General features: G+C 36.1%; 27 non-coding genes across 27 annotated transcripts; all 27 read right to left on the reverse strand.

Annotated features, from left to right (window-relative positions):
• Positions 1 to 34: 34 nt before the first annotated feature.
• LOC137493570 (5S ribosomal RNA) lies at positions 35 to 153 on the reverse strand. Its single transcript, XR_011013545.1, has one exon. It is a non-coding gene; the product is annotated as a 5S ribosomal RNA (ribosomal RNA).
• Positions 154 to 211: 58 nt separating this feature from the next.
• On the reverse strand, positions 212 to 330 carry LOC137493571 (5S ribosomal RNA). The gene has a single exon (XR_011013546.1). It is a non-coding gene; the product is annotated as a 5S ribosomal RNA (ribosomal RNA).
• Positions 331 to 388: 58 nt separating this feature from the next.
• On the reverse strand, positions 389 to 507 carry LOC137493573 (5S ribosomal RNA). The gene has a single exon (XR_011013548.1). It is a non-coding gene; the product is annotated as a 5S ribosomal RNA (ribosomal RNA).
• Positions 508 to 565: 58 nt separating this feature from the next.
• LOC141383472 (5S ribosomal RNA) lies at positions 566 to 684 on the reverse strand. The gene has a single exon (XR_012404491.1). It is a non-coding gene; the product is annotated as a 5S ribosomal RNA (ribosomal RNA).
• A 58-nt stretch (positions 685 to 742) lies between these two features.
• Positions 743 to 861, reverse strand: LOC141383473 (5S ribosomal RNA). The gene has a single exon (XR_012404492.1). It is a non-coding gene; the product is annotated as a 5S ribosomal RNA (ribosomal RNA).
• A 58-nt stretch (positions 862 to 919) lies between these two features.
• On the reverse strand, positions 920 to 1,038 carry LOC141383474 (5S ribosomal RNA). The gene has a single exon (XR_012404493.1). It is a non-coding gene; the product is annotated as a 5S ribosomal RNA (ribosomal RNA).
• Positions 1,039 to 1,096: 58 nt separating this feature from the next.
• Positions 1,097 to 1,215, reverse strand: LOC141383475 (5S ribosomal RNA). The gene has a single exon (XR_012404494.1). It is a non-coding gene; the product is annotated as a 5S ribosomal RNA (ribosomal RNA).
• A 58-nt stretch (positions 1,216 to 1,273) lies between these two features.
• On the reverse strand, positions 1,274 to 1,392 carry LOC141383476 (5S ribosomal RNA). The gene has a single exon (XR_012404495.1). It is a non-coding gene; the product is annotated as a 5S ribosomal RNA (ribosomal RNA).
• A 58-nt stretch (positions 1,393 to 1,450) lies between these two features.
• Positions 1,451 to 1,569, reverse strand: LOC141383477 (5S ribosomal RNA). Its single transcript, XR_012404496.1, has one exon. It is a non-coding gene; the product is annotated as a 5S ribosomal RNA (ribosomal RNA).
• Positions 1,570 to 1,627: 58 nt separating this feature from the next.
• On the reverse strand, positions 1,628 to 1,746 carry LOC141383478 (5S ribosomal RNA). The gene has a single exon (XR_012404497.1). It is a non-coding gene; the product is annotated as a 5S ribosomal RNA (ribosomal RNA).
• A 58-nt stretch (positions 1,747 to 1,804) lies between these two features.
• LOC141383687 (5S ribosomal RNA) lies at positions 1,805 to 1,923 on the reverse strand. Its single transcript, XR_012404719.1, has one exon. It is a non-coding gene; the product is annotated as a 5S ribosomal RNA (ribosomal RNA).
• Positions 1,924 to 1,981: 58 nt separating this feature from the next.
• On the reverse strand, positions 1,982 to 2,100 carry LOC141383479 (5S ribosomal RNA). Its single transcript, XR_012404498.1, has one exon. It is a non-coding gene; the product is annotated as a 5S ribosomal RNA (ribosomal RNA).
• Positions 2,101 to 2,158: 58 nt separating this feature from the next.
• On the reverse strand, positions 2,159 to 2,277 carry LOC141383481 (5S ribosomal RNA). The gene has a single exon (XR_012404500.1). It is a non-coding gene; the product is annotated as a 5S ribosomal RNA (ribosomal RNA).
• A 58-nt stretch (positions 2,278 to 2,335) lies between these two features.
• LOC141383482 (5S ribosomal RNA) lies at positions 2,336 to 2,454 on the reverse strand. The gene has a single exon (XR_012404501.1). It is a non-coding gene; the product is annotated as a 5S ribosomal RNA (ribosomal RNA).
• A 58-nt stretch (positions 2,455 to 2,512) lies between these two features.
• LOC141383483 (5S ribosomal RNA) lies at positions 2,513 to 2,631 on the reverse strand. Its single transcript, XR_012404502.1, has one exon. It is a non-coding gene; the product is annotated as a 5S ribosomal RNA (ribosomal RNA).
• Positions 2,632 to 2,689: 58 nt separating this feature from the next.
• Positions 2,690 to 2,808, reverse strand: LOC141383815 (5S ribosomal RNA). Its single transcript, XR_012404866.1, has one exon. It is a non-coding gene; the product is annotated as a 5S ribosomal RNA (ribosomal RNA).
• A 58-nt stretch (positions 2,809 to 2,866) lies between these two features.
• On the reverse strand, positions 2,867 to 2,985 carry LOC137493588 (5S ribosomal RNA). Its single transcript, XR_011013563.1, has one exon. It is a non-coding gene; the product is annotated as a 5S ribosomal RNA (ribosomal RNA).
• A 58-nt stretch (positions 2,986 to 3,043) lies between these two features.
• On the reverse strand, positions 3,044 to 3,162 carry LOC137493589 (5S ribosomal RNA). Its single transcript, XR_011013564.1, has one exon. It is a non-coding gene; the product is annotated as a 5S ribosomal RNA (ribosomal RNA).
• Positions 3,163 to 3,220: 58 nt separating this feature from the next.
• Positions 3,221 to 3,339, reverse strand: LOC137493590 (5S ribosomal RNA). The gene has a single exon (XR_011013565.1). It is a non-coding gene; the product is annotated as a 5S ribosomal RNA (ribosomal RNA).
• Positions 3,340 to 3,397: 58 nt separating this feature from the next.
• On the reverse strand, positions 3,398 to 3,516 carry LOC137493591 (5S ribosomal RNA). The gene has a single exon (XR_011013566.1). It is a non-coding gene; the product is annotated as a 5S ribosomal RNA (ribosomal RNA).
• Positions 3,517 to 3,574: 58 nt separating this feature from the next.
• On the reverse strand, positions 3,575 to 3,693 carry LOC137493592 (5S ribosomal RNA). Its single transcript, XR_011013567.1, has one exon. It is a non-coding gene; the product is annotated as a 5S ribosomal RNA (ribosomal RNA).
• A 58-nt stretch (positions 3,694 to 3,751) lies between these two features.
• Positions 3,752 to 3,870, reverse strand: LOC137493593 (5S ribosomal RNA). Its single transcript, XR_011013568.1, has one exon. It is a non-coding gene; the product is annotated as a 5S ribosomal RNA (ribosomal RNA).
• A 58-nt stretch (positions 3,871 to 3,928) lies between these two features.
• LOC137493595 (5S ribosomal RNA) lies at positions 3,929 to 4,047 on the reverse strand. Its single transcript, XR_011013570.1, has one exon. It is a non-coding gene; the product is annotated as a 5S ribosomal RNA (ribosomal RNA).
• A 5,475-nt stretch (positions 4,048 to 9,522) lies between these two features.
• Positions 9,523 to 9,594, reverse strand: trnah-gug (transfer RNA histidin (anticodon GUG)). Its single transcript has one exon. It is a non-coding gene; the product is annotated as a tRNA-His (tRNA).
• A 177-nt stretch (positions 9,595 to 9,771) lies between these two features.
• Positions 9,772 to 9,853, reverse strand: trnas-aga (transfer RNA serine (anticodon AGA)). The gene has a single exon. It is a non-coding gene; the product is annotated as a tRNA-Ser (tRNA).
• A 118-nt stretch (positions 9,854 to 9,971) lies between these two features.
• Positions 9,972 to 10,044, reverse strand: trnak-uuu (transfer RNA lysine (anticodon UUU)). The gene has a single exon. It is a non-coding gene; the product is annotated as a tRNA-Lys (tRNA).
• Positions 10,045 to 10,553: 509 nt separating this feature from the next.
• On the reverse strand, positions 10,554 to 10,625 carry trnah-gug (transfer RNA histidin (anticodon GUG)). Its single transcript has one exon. It is a non-coding gene; the product is annotated as a tRNA-His (tRNA).
• Between the last annotated feature and the right edge of the window lie 4,355 nt (positions 10,626 to 14,980).

A 14,980-nucleotide genomic window follows, 5' to 3' on the forward strand; every position in this document is an offset into this window, starting at 1 on the left:
ATTTAAATCAGCTGCCAAATGAAGCCCTTCGAAAAGCTTACAGCACCTGGTATTCCCAGGCGGTCTCCCATCCAAGTACTAACCAGGCCCGACCCTGCTTTACTTCCGAGTTCAGATGAGATCGGGCATTTCCAGGGTGGTGTGGCCGTAAGCGAAAGAGGCTGTCAAGCGTTGGCTATTTAAATCAGCTGCCAAATGAAGCACTTCGAAAAGCTTACAGCACCTGGTATTCCCAGGCGGTCTCCCATCCAAGTACTAACCAGGCCCGACCCTGCTTTACTTCCGAGTTCAGATGAGATCGGGCATTTCCAGGGTGGTGTGGCCGTAAGCGAAAGAGGCTGTCAAGCGTTGGCTATTTAAATCAGCTGCCAAATGAAGCCCTTCGAAAAGCTTACAGCACCTGGTATTCCCAGGCGGTCTCCCATCCAAGTACTAACCAGGCCCGACCCTGCTTTACTTCCGAGTTCAGATGAGATCGGGCATTTCCAGGGTGGTGTGGCCGTAAGCGAAAGAGGCTGTCAAGCGTTGGCTATTTAAATCAGCTGCCAAATGAAGCACTTCGAAAAGCTTACAGCACCTGGTATTCCCAGGCGGTCTCCCATCCAAGTACTAACCAGGCCCGACCCTGCTTTACTTCCGAGTTCAGATGAGATCGGGCATTTCCAGGGTGGTGTGGCCGTAAGCGAAAGAGGCTGTCAAGCGTTGGCTATTTAAATCAGCTGCCAAATGAAGCCCTTCGAAAAGCTTACAGCACCTGGTATTCCCAGGCGGTCTCCCATCCAAGTACTAACCAGGCCCGACCCTGCTTTACTTCCGAGTTCAGATGAGATCGGGCATTTCCAGGGTGGTGTGGCCGTAAGCGAAAGAGGCTGTCAAGCGTTGGCTATTTAAATCAGCTGCCAAATGAAGCACTTCGAAAAGCTTACAGCACCTGGTATTCCCAGGCGGTCTCCCATCCAAGTACTAACCAGGCCCGACCCTGCTTTACTTCCGAGTTCAGATGAGATCGGGCATTTCCAGGGTGGTGTGGCCGTAAGCGAAAGAGGATGTCAAGCGTTGGCTATTTAAATCAGCTGCCAAATGAAGCCCTTCGAAAAGCTTACAGCACCTGGTATTCCCAGGCGGTCTCCCATCCAAGTACTAACCAGGCCCGACCCTGCTTTACTTCCGAGTTCAGATGAGATCGGGCATTTCCAGGGTGGTGTGGCCGTAAGCGAAAGAGGCTGTCAAGCGTTGGCTATTTAAATCAGCTGCCAAATGAAGCCCTTCGAAAAGCTTACAGCACCTGGTATTCCCAGGCGGTCTCCCATCCAAGTACTAACCAGGCCCGACCCTGCTTTACTTCCGAGTTCAGATGAGATCGGGCATTTCCAGGGTGGTGTGGCCGTAAGCGAAAGAGGCTGTCAAGCGTTGGCTATTTAAATCAGCTGCCAAATGAAGCCCTTCGAAAAGCTTACAGCACCTGGTATTCCCAGGCGGTCTCCCATCCAAGTACTAACCAGGCCCGACCCTGCTTTACTTCCGAGTTCAGATGAGATCGGGCATTTCCAGGGTGGTGTGGCCGTAAGCGAAAGAGGCTGTCAAGCGTTGGCTATTTAAATCAGCTGCCAAATGAAGCACTTCGAAAAGCTTACAGCACCTGGTATTCCCAGGCGGTCTCCCATCCAAGTACTAACCAGGCCCGACCCTGCTTTACTTCCGAGTTCAGATGAGATCGGGCATTTCCAGGGTGGTGTGGCCGTAAGCGAAAGAGGCTGTCAAGCGTTGGCTATTTAAATCAGCTGCCAAATGATGCCCTTCGAAAAGCTTACAGCACCTGGTATTCCCAGGCGGTCTCCCATCCAAGTACTAACCAGGCCCGACCCTGCTTTACTTCCGAGTTCAGATGAGATCGGGCATTTCCAGGGTGGTGTCGCCGTAAGCGAAAGAGGCTGTCAAGCGTTGGCTATTTAAATCAGCTGCCAAATGAAGCACTTCGAAAAGCTTACAGCACCTGGTATTCCCAGGCGGTCTCCCATCCAAGTACTAACCAGGCCCGACCCTGCTTTACTTCCGAGTTCAGATGAGATCGGGCATTTCCAGGGTGGTGTGGCCGTAAGCGAAAGAGGTTGTCAAGCGTTGGCTATTTAAATCAGCTGCCAAATGAAGCACTTCGAAAAGCTTACAGCACCTGGTATTCCCAGGCGGTCTCCCATCCAAGTACTAACCAGGCCCGACCCTGCTTTACTTCCGAGTTCAGATGAGATCGGGCATTTCCAGGGTGGTGTGGCCGTAAGCGAAAGAGGCTGTCAAGCGTTGGCTATTTAAATCAGCTGCCAAATGAAGCCATTCGAAAAGCTTACAGCACCTGGTATTCCCAGGCGGTCTCCCATCCAAGTACTAACCAGGCCCGACCCTGCTTTACTTCCGAGTTCAGATGAGATCGGGCATTTCCAGGGTGGTGTGGCCGTAAGCGAAAGAGGCTGTCAAGCGTTGGCTATTTAAATCAGCTGCCAAATGATGCCCTTCGAAAAGCTTACAGCACCTGGTATTCCCAGGCGGTCTCCCATCCAAGTACTAACCAGGCCCGACCCTGCTTTACTTCCGAGTTCAGATGAGATCGGGCATTTCCAGGGTGGTGTGGCCGTAAGCGAAAGTGGCTGTCAAGCGTTGGCTATTTAAATCAGCTGCCAAATGAAGCCCTTCGAAAAGCTTACAGCACCTGGTATTCCCAGGCGGTCTCCCATCCAAGTACTAACCAGGCCCGACCCTGCTTTACTTCCGAGTTCAGATGAGATTGGGCATTTCCAGGGTGGTGTGGCCGTAAGCGAAAGAGGCTGTCAAGCGTTGGCTATTTAAATCAGCTGCCAAATGAAGCCCTTCGAAAAGCTTACAGCACCTGGTATTCCCAGGCGGTCTCCCATCCAAGTACTAACCAGGCCCGACCCTGCTTTACTTCCGAGTTCAGATGAGATCGGGCATTTCCAGGGTGGTGTGGCCGTAAGCGAAAGAGGCTGTCAAGCGTTGGCTATTTAAATCAKCTGCCAAATGAAGCCCTTCGAAAAGCTTACAGCACCTGGTATTCCCAGGCGGTCTCCCATCCAAGTACTAACCAGGCCCGACCCTGCTTTACTTCCGAGTTCAGATGAGATCGGGCATTTCCAGGGTGGTGTGGCCGTAAGCGAAAGAGGCTGTCAAGCGTTGGCTATTTAAATCAGCTGCCAAATGAAGCCCTTCGAAAAGCTTACAGCACCTGGTATTCCCAGGCGGTCTCCCATCCAAGTACTAACCAGGCCCGACCCTGCTTTACTTCCGAGTTCAGATGAGATCGGGCATTTCCAGGGTGGTGTGGCCGTAAGCGAAAGAGGCTGTCAAGCGTTGGCTATTTAAATCAGCTGCCAAATGAAGCCCTTCGAAAAGCTTACAGCACCTGGTATTCCCAGGCGGTCTCCCATCCAAGTACTAACCAGGCCCGACCCTGCTTTACTTCCGAGTTCAGATGAGATCGGGCATTTCCAGGGTGGTGTGGCCGTAAGCGAAAGAGGCTGTCAAGCGTTGGCTATTTAAATCAGCTGCCAAATGATGCCCTTCGAAAAGCTTACAGCACCTGGTATTCCCAGGCGGTCTCCCATCCAAGTACTAACCAGGCCCGACCCTGCTTTACTTCCGAGTTCAGATGAGATCGGGCATTTCCAGGGTGGTGTGGCCGTAAGCGAAAGAGGCTGTCAAGCGTTGGCTATTTAAATCAGCTGCCAAATGAAGCACTTCGAAAAGCTTACAGCACCTGGTATTCCCAGGCGGTCTCCCATCCAAGTACTAACCAGGCCCGACCCTGCTTTACTTCCGAGTTCAGATGAGATCGGGCATTTCCAGGGTGGTGTGGCCGTAAGCGAAAGAGGCTGTCAAGCGTTGGCTATTTAAATCAGCTGCCAAATGAAGCCCTTCGAAAAGCTTACAGCACCTGGTATTCCCAGGCGGTCTCCCATCCAAGTACTAACCAGGCCCGACCCTGCTTTACTTCCGAGTTCAGATGAGATCGGGCATTTCCAGGGTGGTGTGGCCGTAAGCGAAAGAGGCTGTCAAGCGTTGGCTATTTAAATCAGCTGCCAAATGAAGCCCTTCGAAAAGCTTACAGCACCTGGTATTCCCAGGCGGTCTCCCATCCAAGTACTAACCAGGCCCGACCCTGCTTTACTTCCGAGTTCAGATGAGATCGGGCATTTCTTTTTTTTTTTTTTTTTTTTTTTTTTTTTTTTTTTTTTTATTGAACCAATTTCAATTACAATCTTTTACAGTAAATCATAATAAAACAGACATTAAAAGATCATTTCATATTCAAAAACATTAAAAACGTGGTAGTTTCCAGTTCATTTCTTTAAAAACTTGACTTGCTTTGTCCGTCAGTATTTTGTGCAGCTCACTCAAAATGTTCTCATTTTTATGATATACATACAGTTTTTCCACATATCTCTCCATTTTCCTCTTAAAAATTCCCCATACATCCATCACCATCTTCTCTTTTTTTGCCACAATTCTCCTTTTCCACATTGCATTTTTCATCAGCATTATACATAGGTTTACTATTTTCTTATTTTCATTGTTCTTATTCCATCCCAACATAACTACTCTGTTCCATTCTGTTTCATTTTCATCCCAGTCTCCAAGTAGTCCTTTAATTAAATCTTTACAATCTTTTAAAAAACCTTCCAATTCTTGACAATATAAAAACATGTGTAAAAAACCCTCTTCTTCTTTTTGACACACTTTACACATTCCACTTTGTTCCATTCCTATCTTGTTTAAAATGACATCAGAAAAGATTGCTTTGTGCCTTATTAAAAATTCTAGACATTCGACTTTTATTTCCACATGCCTTCCTTTCATGTTTCCCCATATTTCATTTGCTTTTACATTTTTGTATTTCTCTATCCAGTATTTGTTTGCTGTTGGTTCTTTAAAAACATTCTCTCTAAAAAAACAATAAATATTTTTCACAGTACATTCATTAAAATTGCATATTTTTTCACCTGTTTTCACATACACTTCTTTTGTTTCTTTTTCTTTTTCAAAATTGTCTATGCTTTTTATCCATTCTTTTGGAATCGCCTGTTTAATTATGTCAAGATTTTTCTCAATTTCCTTTCTGTTGTATTCCTCTTTCGCCTCCTCCATCGTGTCTATAACATATTGTTCAGTTAAAAAACCTTCTTTAAATTCATATAAAATGTCCCGCACTTTTAAAATCCCAACTTCTATCCATTTCTTATAGTATAAAACCTTCCCTTGACTTAAAATGTTTTTGTTCAAGAAAAGAGGTTGGTTTAAAATGTTTTCCCTTCCATGTGGACTATATTCCACTTGTTTTAAAAAATTCCCCCACGCACTTAAAATTTCTCTATAAAATTCAGGTAAGTTTTCTGTCATCCAAGCTTTTGTTTTCATCCATAAAATCCCATCTCCCATGTTAAAATGACCACATTTGTTTAAAAAATATTTCATTGTTTTTTTCCACTCTGCTTTGTTTTCTTTTTCTAGATACTTCTTTATTCTTTTCACTCTTAAACTATTTTTATATTGTTCTACATCTATTAAACCCAGACCACCTTTGTCTATTTGCCCTACGACTGTATTAAAAGCAATCCTTGGTGGCTTACCTCCCCATAAAAAATCTGTAAAACATTTTTTCAACCTCTTTTCTATCCACATTGGCATTTCTAAAACATATAAAACATGCCACAATTTAGACTCCATTAAAACATTTAAAATCAAAACTTTTCCTTTTAATGTTAGTGTTCTTAGTTTCCAGTAATTTAACCTCCTTTCTATATCTGTTAAAAAACCTTCCCACATCTTATCTCTCGCTTTTCTGGCATCTTTCCCAATTAAAACCCCTAAAATCTTGATTTCTTCTACTTCTTTAAAATTGGTGCATTCTGCTAAATCTGTTTCCTTTCCAAATTTCATATAAACCGTTTTGTCTTCATTTACTTTACTCCCCGATCCTTTACAAAATTGTTGTACTATTTTCATGGCTTCTTTCACACTTTCTTTTCCTTTTACTATTAATGTAGTGTCATCTGCATATTGAAACATTTTTTTATTTACTTTATTTTCTTCAATCTCAATTCCTTTTATTTTTTCTTCTTCGTTGATAGCTAAGCCCAGGGGTTCTGCCACAAGTGAATATAAAAGTGCTGACAGAGGACATCCTTGCCTTATCGATCTTGTTATTTTAAAACATTCTGTTAAAAAGCCATTACATTTTATTTTTGTTAAAATACCCTTATACAAATACCCTTTATCCATTTTCTAAAAACTTCTCCAAAACCAAACTTTTTGAGTACTTTGAATAAAAACTGGTGTTCAACTCTATCAAAAGCTTTTTCAAAATCCAGACTTATTATATATCCTTCCTCTTTTTTCTCCTTCATATATTCTATGATGTCTTTTATGCTCATTGTTATGTCTGCTATATCTCTTCCTTTTATCGCATAGGCCTGTGTTGTTTTAATTATTTTTGGCATCACTTCTTTTAATCTATTTGCTAAAATTTTTGTTAAAATCTTCAAATCTGTGTTTAACATTGTGATTGGTCTGTAATTTTTTAACAATGTCTTTTCTCCTTTTTTGTGTATTAATTTCATTAATCCCATTCCCATTCTTTCATTTAGTTCTTCTTTTTGCAGTATTTCCTTAAAAACGTCAATTAAAATTGGAATTAAAATTTCTTTAAAACATACATAAAATTCACTATTTAAACCATCTATTCCTGGACTTTTCTTTTTGTTCAAGCTTTCTATTGCTTTTCTTATTTCTTCTTCCCCTATTTCTTGGTCGCATTCTTTTTTATCCTCTTCATCTATTTTTGTTTTTATCTGTTTTAATAATTTTGCCATTTGTACTTCATCAACTCCCTGTGTTTTAAATAACTCCTCATAGTATTTTTTGATTTCTTTTAAAATTTCTTCATTTCCTTCTATGCTTTCTCCTTTTGCTCCTTGTATTATCTTTATTGTTTCTGCTTTTCCTTTTTGTCTTTCTAAATCAAAGAAGAACTTTGTGCATTTTTCTCCTTCTACTACATATTTTGCTTTGCTTCTTAGTCTAGCTCCTTCATATTTCTTTTCTTCTATTTCTTTCAGTTTTCCCTCCATTTCTTTTATTTTTTGAATGTCTTTTTCATTTTTTTCTAATTCTTTTTCTAAGTTTTCTTTGATTGTTTTTTCTTTGTGTCTTTTATTCTTTTGTATTATTCTACCGAATGTTATTGTTGATTTTTTAATCAGAAATTTTACATTTTCCCACCATAGTCTTTTGTCTTCATTATAAATCTGATTTCCTTTTTCCTTTTCTATTATTTCTGTTATTTTTTTAACATAGTCTTCGTTTTTTAAAATATCACTATTTAATGTCCATACCCCTGGGCCTCTTTGTATTTCATCTGTATTAAAATTAAAAAATACAAATTTATGGTCACTTAAAACAGTTTCATCGTACCTTATTTTTTCTATATAAAATTCTATATTTCTTGTGCATAACACATAGTCTATTCTTGATTGGTTTACAAAATTCCCTACTATTTGTCTTCTAGAAAACTCCTTTTTCTTCCCATTTCTTTCTCTCCAAATGTCTATCATTCCTTTTTCCTCTATTAGTGATTTTAGTTCTTTTCTTCCCGTGTCTGATTTAAAAACCATACCTTCTGTTATGTCCTGTCTGCTAAAAACAGTGTTAAAATCCCCGCATACTATTATTTGTTTATAGTTTTTTAAAAACCTTCTTAATATGTTAAAAAAACTTTTCTTTTCACTCTCTTCATTGGGTGCATGCACGTTTACTAAAATAATATCTTTTCCTTCATATTTTATTTCTAAGATCATACATTTCCCTTGTTTGTCTTTATATATTACTTTACTCATTTGCAGTGCATTCTTCTTTATTAAAATTGCTACCCCTCTCCCAGCTTTCGTATCTCCATTACTATAATAAAAGTCCCCATCCCATTCTTTTTTATATTTGTCCATCAACTCATTTTTCCAATTTGTTTCTTGTAAAATAATTATTTCTTCTCTTTTACATTTTTCTTTTACATTTTGGAATTTTCTTAAATCCATTAAACCTCTAGCATTAAAAGACACGCAATTTAAAACCATTAAAAGAAAGAAAAAGGAAATAAACCTCAGCATCTTAGTCCTCTTCTTCTCCTAGGCTCCTCAAAAACTCATAACGATTGTGGCTTTTCAATTGTCCTTTTTTAAAAACTTTTTTCCTGGTAGTTTCCATTTTTGAAAACGCTTTTGCTGATCGTCTCGTTTGCCTTTTTACAAAATTGTCTTTCTCAGTTTCCACTTCATGTTTCTCAGTTTCTCTTTCTGTTTCTTTAGTTTGTTCTTTTAAAACCTCATTTTCTGTTGCATCCAAAATGCTTTTAAAACTGGGTGTGATGTCCATGGGTGTCCATACTAAGTCCTCTTCCTGCTCTGTTTGTTGAATGTCCGTTTCTTTTCTCTTTTTCCCTTTTGTTACTTCCTCATCTGTTATTTCGTCTGTTGTAGTTTGTTGTACTTGAGCTGTTGTTTTTTCTCCTTCATTACTTTCATTTTCCCTGTTCCCTTCATGCATTTGCCCGCTCACCTGGTTCTCAACCTCCTCCTCCTCCTCTTCCTCCATCCAGCATTCACACTTATTAATATATTTTAGGCAATCCGGGCACTTTACGGTGTCGCAGTTCTTGGCAAAATGTCCTCTCTCCTCACACTTGTAACATTTAAAATCGGGGCAGTCTTTGACCATATGGTCTGGGCTCATGCACAGCCTACAGGTCTTCACCTGGTTGCTGTGCAATACCCTAAAATACTGCATCCCTTCTGCTGTTTCCAGCTTCGTACTGTATGGGAGAGAGATAACTTCCTTTGGAAACCTTGCTTTAATAAAGCGTGTGGCCGTAAGCGAAAGAGGCTGTCAAGCGTTGGCTACAAGACTACAAGACTGCCTGTACTGTACTGTAATGCTCTACCGACTGAGCTATCCAGGCTCCACAACAGTAATTTACAAGTAGGCAAGCTTTGGGTTGTGGTCGGCGCAGACCTTTACAGTACACTAAAGTTTACCGTGAGATGGGGTTTTAAGCTTATGGTTGGTGTGGAGGTTGCTAAAACACGACAGGTTACTTTGAGGTTGGGTTTATGGTTTTTGTAGGTGTAGACATCAGTACAACACAATAGTTTGGACTTCATGTCATGTAGGAGACATTAAATAGATCAATGATAACTGCAGAATGTCTTTCTGCTGTTGTGGCAATGAATGGACACTCAACAATTGAAAAGATTCCTTCCATGCCTTAGAAGCGTAACTTGATCAGTACTTATCTACACAGCATGCTGGCATCAAAGATCCTATTTCTCTTATATCATATCCCTAGTCTTCCACACTTTAGGAAACGTAAACATTCAGGATGTGCCATTAGCACAGCTTGCACTAAAAGAAGGCTGGAGATAACGGATGGCAACACAGAGTGCGACACCAATGTCACCTTGAAAAACCTGCCGTGACCCGGATTCGAACCGGGGTTGCTGCGGCCACAACGCAGAGTACTAACCACTATACGATCACGGCGAGATATGAAACAGCCGTTGTGACCTGTGTGTGGTATGTTCCTCCCTGTGATAAGCCCCTTTCTCTTCAGTGAGAACACTCTGTTGTTTTTCTCCTCCTACCAGCACAACGCTTTTCCCAAGAAACAATGGAAATGCAAACAATTGACGACTGCTGCAATTTTAAAAAGGGGGAGGACGTAGTCGGCAGGATTCGAACCTGCGCGGGGAGACCCCAAAGGATTTCTAGTCCATCGCCTTAACCACTCGGCCACGACTACAAGACTGCCTGTACTGCCATTTCTTTATGCCTAGTACACATATTGTGCATCCAGATGAAAATTTCATCAAGCGATAGCTCAACGGCAAAAGCTGTGGCTCCACAAAATGAGCGTCACACGCCCGAACAGGGACTTGAACCCTGGACCCTCAGATTAAAAGTCTGATTCTCTACCGACTGAGCTATCCGGGCTCCACAACAGTAATTTACAAGTAGGCAAGGTTTGGGTTGTGGTCGGCGCAGACCTTTACAGTACACTAAAGTTTACCGTGAGATGGGGTTTTAAGCTTATGGTTTGTGTGGATGTTGCTAAAACACGACAGGTTACTTTGAGGTTGGGTTTATGGTTTTTGTAGGTGTAGACATCAGTACAACACAATAGTTTGGACTTCATGTCATGTAGGAGACATTAAATAGATCAATGATAACTGCAGAATGTCTTTCTGCTGTTGTGGCAATGAATGGACACTCAACAATTGAAAAGATTCCTTCCATGCCTTAGAAGCGTGAATTGATCAGTACTTATCTACACAGCATGCTGGCATCAAAGATCCTATTTCTCTTATATCATATCCCTAGTCTTCCACACTTTAGGAAACGTAAACATTCAGGACGTGCCGTTAGCACAGCCTGCACTAAAAGAAGGCTGGAGATAACGGATGGCAACACAGAGTGCGACACCAATGTCACCTTGAAAAACCTGCCGTGACCTGGATTCGAACCAGGGTTGCTGCGGCCACAACGCAGAGTTCTAACCACTATACGATCACGGCGAGCCATGAAACAGCCGTTGTGACCTATGTGTGGTATGTTCCTCCCTGTGATAAGCCCCTTTCTCTTCAGTGAGAACACTGTTGTTTTTCCCCTCCTACCAGCAATGTTAATTTTTTGTGATTTTTTGCGATTTTTCAAAAAATATTAATTTTTTTTATTTTTCGTAAAAATTTCATTTTTTGTGATTTTTCAAAAAATGCTCATTTTTTGCGATTTTTCAAAAAATTTTCATATTTTGCGATTTTTCAAAAAATTTTCATTTTTTGTGATTTTTCAAAAAAAATTCATTTTTTGTGATTTTCTGCGATTTTTAAATTTTTTTAAATTTTTTGTGATTTTTCAAAAAAAATTTTATTTTTGTGATTTTTTGTGATTTTTCAAAAATTTTTCATTTTTTTGCGATTTTTCAAAAAATGTTCATTTTTTGTGATTTTATGCGACTTCAAAAAATGTTCATTTTTTGTGATTTTTCGAAAAATTTTCAATTTTTGTGATTTTTTGTGATTTTTCAAAAAATTTTCAATTTTTGTGATTTTTTGAGATTTTTCCAAAAATTTTCATTTTTTGTGATTTTATGCGATTTTTCAAAAAATTTTCATCTTTTGTGATTTTTCAAAAAAATTTCATTTTTTGTGAATTTTCACAAATTTTTCATTTTTTGCGATTTTTCAAAAAATGTTCATTTTTTCGATTTTTCAAAAATTTTTATTTTTTGTGACTTTTTTCGATTTTTCAAAAAGAAATCATATTTTGCGATTTTTCAAAATAATTTAATTTTTTGTGATTTTTCAAAAAATTTTCATTTTTTGTGATTTTTCAAAAAATTTTCATTTTTTGTGATTTTTCAAAAATTTTTCATTTTTTGTGATTTTTTGCGATTTTTCAAAAATGTTTCATATTTTGCGATTTTTCAAAAAAATTTCATTCTTTGTGATTTTTTGCGATTTTTCAAGAATTTTTTTTTTTTTTGTGATTTTTCAAATAAATTTCATTTTTTGTGATTTTTGTGATTTTTCAAAAAATGTTCATTTTTTGTGATTTTTTTGCGATTTTTCAAAAAAATTTCATATTTTGCGATTTTTCAAAAAGATTTTCATTTTTTGTGATTTTTCAAAAATTTTTCATATTTTGCGATTTTTCAAAAAAATTAAATATTTTGCGATTTTTCAAAAATTTTTCATTTTTTGTGATTTTTTGTTATTTTTCAAAAATTTTTCATTTTTTGTTATTTTTTAAAAAATGTTAATTTTTTTGTGATTTTTTGCGATTTTTCAAAAAATATTAATTTTTTTTATTTTTCGTAAAAATTTCATTTTTTGTGATTTTTCAAAAAATGCTCATTTTTTGCGATTTTTCAAAAAATTTTCATATTTTGCGATTTTTCAAAAAATTTTCATTTTTTGTGATTTTTCAAAAAAAATTCATTTTTTGTGATTTTCTGCGATTTTTAATTTTTTTTTTATTTTTTGTGATTTTTCAAAAAAATTTTAATTTTTGTGATTTTTTGCGATTTTTCAAAAAATGTTCATTTTTTGTGATTTTATGCGACTTCAAAAAATGTTCATCTTTTGCGATTTTTCAAAAAATGTTCATTTTTGTGATTTGTCAGAAAATCGATTTTTGCGAATTTTCAAAAAAAATGGCATTTTTTGTGATTTTTCAAAAATGTTTCATTTTTTGTCATTTTTTGCGATTTTTAAAAAAATGTTCATTTTTGTGATTTTTCTAAAAATTTTCATTTTTTGTTATTTTTCAAATTTTTTTCATTTTTTGTGATTTTTTGCGATTTTTAAAAAAAAATCATATGCGATTTTTCAAAAAAATTTCATTTTTGGTGATTTTTCAAAAAAATTTCATTTTTTGTGATTTTTCAAAAAAATTTCATTTTTTGTGATTTTTTGCGATTTTTCAAAAAATTTTCATATTTTGCAATTTTTCAAAAAATTTTCATATTTTGCAATTTTTCAAAAAAGTTTCATTTTTGGTGATTTTTCAAAAAAATTTCATATTTTGCGATTTTTCAAAAAAATTTCATTTTTTGTGATTTTCTGCGATTTTTAAAAAAATTTTCATTTTTGTGATTTTTTAAAAAAATTTTCAATTTTTGTGATTTTTCAAAAAATTTTCAATTTTTGTGATTTTTTGAGATTTTTCAAAAAAATTTCATTTTTTGTGATTTTATGCGATTTTTCAAAAAATTTTCATCTTTTGTGATTTTTCAAAAAAATTTCATTTTTTGTGATTTTTCAAAAAATGTTCATTTTTTGCGATTTTTCAAAAATTTTCATTTTTTGTGATTTTTTGCGATTTTTCAAAAAGAAATCATGTTTTGCGATTTTTCAAAAAAATTTAATTTTTTGTGATTTTTCAAAAAATTTTCATTTTTTGTGATTTTTTGTGATTTTTCAAAAAATTTTCATATTTTGCGATTTTTCAAAAAAAATTAATTTTTTGTGATTTTTTGCGATTTTTCAAGAAATTTTCATTTTTTGCGATAATTAAAAAAAATTTCATTTTTGGTGATTTTTTGTGATTTTTCAAATAAATTTCATTTTTTGTGATTTTTGCGATTTTTCAAAAAATTTTCATTTTTTGCGATTTTTCAAAAAAATTAAATTTTTGTGATTTTTCAAAAAATTTTCATTTTTTGTGATTTTTCAAAAAAATTTCATATTTTTTCGATTTTTCAAAAAAAATCATATTTTGCGATTTTTCAAAAATTTTTAATTTTTTGTGATTTTTTGTTATTTTTCAAAAAATTTCATTTTTTTGTTATTTTTTAAAAAATGTTTATTTTTTGTGATTTTTTGAGATTTTTCAAAATATATTCTTTTTTTGATTTTTCGAAAAAATTTCATTTTTTGTGATTTTTTGCGATTTTTCAAAAAATTTTCATTTTTTGTGATTTTTCAAAAATTTAATTTTTTGTTATTTTTCAAAAATTGTTCATTTTTGGTGATTTTTAGAAAAAAATTTATTTTTTGTTATTTTTCAAAAAATTATCATTTTTTATTTTTCGAAAAACTTTCATTTTTAGTGACTTTTCAAAAAAATTTTATTTTTTGTTATTTTTTCACAAGTTTTTCATTTTTTTGTGATTTTTAGAAAAAAATTCATTTTTTGTTTTTTTTTCAAAAATTTTTCATTTTTGGTGATTTTTAGAAAAAATAAAAATTTTTGTTATTTTTCAAAAAATTATAATTTTTGGTGATTTTTAGAAAAAAATATTTTTTTTGTTATTTTTCAAAAAAAATTTATTTTTGGTGATTTTTCAAAAAAATTTCATTTTTTGTTATTTTTTCAAAAATTTTTCATTTTTGGTGATTTTTCATAAAATTTTTATTTTTGGTGATTTTTCAAAAAATTAATTTTTTGGTGATTTTTCAAAATTTTTTTATTTTTGTTATTTTTCAAAATATTTCGATTTTTTTATTTTTAAAAAAAAATTAGATTTTTTGTTATTTTTTAAAAATATTTCATTTTTTGTTCTTTTTCAAAAATTCAGCCGTCAGCCGCCAATTTCTATCGGCCGTACTCCAGGACGGTGATGTCCAGCCACCGAGCTTGGGGAATGGGCCAGCAACCCCTGTCTCCTGACGGCGCTGTACTTGCAGCAGACGTACCTGTGCTTGCAAACCACCTGTTCCATCTGTTTTCTTTCTCTACAGATGCCGTTTTTCTCTGCTTAGTTTCTGATTTGGTCTATTTGGACATGTCGACCTCCTGCTTTGCTGCGGTTCGGACCGCCTTTGCCTAGAGCTCCGTGCTTTGCACTTTTGCCTTGTATATTTTGTGTCCTGTTTTCTTACGTCAGCCTATCAGCACAGTGCTCAAACGACATAGCTTGAAGAACACAACGGGATCTACAAACGTTCCGCAAAAGAACTTCACTAACGAAAGCGGAAGCGCTAACGAAACAACCTCCCGCTGCAAGCACCTGACATTCCTGAGACGGCAAACCACCGACGGCTGGCAGTTGAATCCAAGATTGGAGTCCCACCAACAAAAAGGTTCATATCGGTCTACGAGCCTAATATATCATATTATAGTAGACTGGGCAGAGTCATGGTATCATATGACACCAAGAAGAATTCATGGCACTGTCCCTATGCAAAAACCCAGAGATCATGTACCCATAAATACATAGCAAAATGGCACCTCTTTCAAATTCACCCTGAACTCTTCCGAAAAGTTCCGAGCACTGAAAGCGCTGAAGAATTTCAGGCAGCAGCGATGGAGGAAAGTGATGAAAGTGAGAATTACCCTCCAAAGGACATTGCTAAAGTAAAGAGCATAGTAGAATACATCTTAATGAATAAAAAGCAACCATCTACTATTCCCAGTCATTTGAGGC

This window comes from Danio rerio, chromosome 4 (assembly GCF_049306965.1).
Source record: "Danio rerio strain Tuebingen ecotype United States chromosome 4, GRCz12tu, whole genome shotgun sequence".
NCBI classification, from domain to species: Eukaryota; Metazoa; Chordata; class Actinopteri; order Cypriniformes; family Danionidae; genus Danio; species Danio rerio.